Source organism: Acinonyx jubatus, chromosome B3, assembly GCF_027475565.1.
Source record: "Acinonyx jubatus isolate Ajub_Pintada_27869175 chromosome B3, VMU_Ajub_asm_v1.0, whole genome shotgun sequence".
NCBI lineage: Eukaryota > Metazoa > Chordata > Mammalia > Carnivora > Felidae > Acinonyx > Acinonyx jubatus.
In genome coordinates this window covers 35,388,052-35,390,079 of record NC_069386.1, presented here as the reverse complement: position 1 = coordinate 35,390,079, position 2,028 = coordinate 35,388,052, and the positions used below count along the sequence as shown (strand labels likewise).

The 2,028-nt window shown below is 38.8% G+C and overlaps 1 protein-coding gene across 11 annotated transcripts in view; it reads right to left on the bottom strand.

Annotated features, from left to right (window-relative positions):
• The window catches only part of LOC106980589 (translation initiation factor IF-2-like), a 65,406-nt gene that overhangs the window by 41,503 nt on the left and 21,875 nt on the right, over nucleotides 1-2,028 (bottom strand). The window lies entirely within an intron of this gene.

Below are 2,028 nucleotides of genomic sequence, written 5' to 3'. Positions count from 1 at the left end.
TTTTAGGAAGTTGTTTTGAATTCTGTATGTATATATCCACTTTCTGACATTTAGATATGCCAAAAGAATTGAAATAAAAAACTGAGAAACAGAAACAAAGTTGTGGGACATTTACCACATACTCCCAAGCACTAGAAGTTTCTAAGGTTTATCCATTCTGAGAGAGACTGCATGAACAGAGGTGGGGAAGGGGGATTCCAAACAGGCTCTGAGTTGTAAGCCAGACCTGCGGCTCAATCCTACTAACCATGAGACCATGACCTGAGCCAAAATCTCAAGTCAGACCCTCGTTTAGCTGCCTGAGTCACCCAGGCACCCTGGTGCTACCTGTTTTAAAGCACACAAAGGAACAGCTTCAAGGGGGGGGGGGGGGGATGTATTTCTCCTGCTCAAGGACCCATTTCTCTCTAGCAACACAACTTTGAAGAGGGAACTCCCTGACTGGGGAGAGGGAAAAGGGAACAGACAGACAAAAATATCAAAGGACGCTGAAGGAACATTCCTTTCTGACTGCTTTGGGATTTCAGCAGGAGGTTTGCACATGGACCTCTGGGAGTACCCTCATTCCAGGATCTCCCTACCCGTCTGTAGGCAATCACAAAATCCAGTGCTAAGCCTATACTTCCCCTCGCCCCTACCAGCTTCTACATTGGCTTTTTTTACATGCACTCCTGAGTGCAGCCCCAGAACCAGCTCAGGTTAAGAAGAAACCAAAAACTTGAGCTATTGCACCACCTTCTGGGAAACAAAAGAAAGGTCTGTAATTGCCAATCTTACAACTGTAACGAAATAAACAACAAAAAGTGTGTGCAATTTCAAATGCAATACTATGGTACTGCACACACACAAAATTCTCCAGCAACACAAAGGTGCAAAATGTTGTGATTTAACAAATAATTCAAAATAGTTGTTACAAAGATTTGATGAGCTTACAAGAAAATGGGAATATGCTTCAATTTAGGAATAAAATTATTAAACGTTAGATGTTTTTTTACAAAGGAGTTTGAAATTTTTAAAAAGTCCCACACAATTTCTGGAGCTGACAAATTCAATGAGTAAGATGAAGAAATGCATTAGACAGCTTAGGGAACAGGGCAGATCAGATGGAAGAAAGAATTACTGACCTGAAAGATAGAAATTTAGAAATGACTCAGGAGAACTAAGATTTTAAAAATGAAGAAACCCTACAAGAACTATCATATATGATGAGAAAAACAAATGTAAGAATAACTGGTCCACCAAGAGGAGTAGAAAGGGAAAAGGGAGCAGAGAGTATATTTAGAGAAATAGTAACAGAATTTCTCAAATCTGGGGAAGGAACTGGGCAAGTCCAAAAAGCTAACAGAACACTCTATTATCTCAATGCAATAAGATGCTCTCCTAGACATTATATTGAACCTGTTAAGTCTTAAAGGCAGCCAGGGAAAAATGAAAGTAACCTACAAAGGAACCTCCATTACCCTATCAGATTTCACAGTACACATTGTACAGACCAGGAGGGTATGGAATAACCTATTCAAAATGCTGAAAAATAAAAGCTGCTCGCCCAGAACACTGTATCTGGCAGATACGCTTCAGATACGAAGGAGAAATAAAGGCTTTCCCTGACAAAAACTGAGAGTTTAGCACCATTACACCTGCCTTTCAAGAAATGCTGGAAGGAATTCTCCAAGCTGAGATGGAAAGACGCTAATTAGTGACATAAAAGCAAATGAAATTGCACTATACTCTAGTCAAAGGTGAAAAAACAGAATGGGAAAACTGTATTAGAATGATAGGTTAACCACTTAATTACAAAAGCTTAACAAAAAAAGCAATAAAAAAACTACAACCACTAGAATTCCTCAAAGAATATACAGCAAAAAAGGTAAACTGACATCAAAAATATAAAGGGAGGAGTAAAAAGGTGGAAACTTTATATGGAAATATGGTGCATTTATCAGCATAAAAAGGACTCCTTGGATGTTTTATGTAAGCCACAAGGTAACCACAAAGCAAAAATCTAGAATAGAGTCACAAAACAAAACA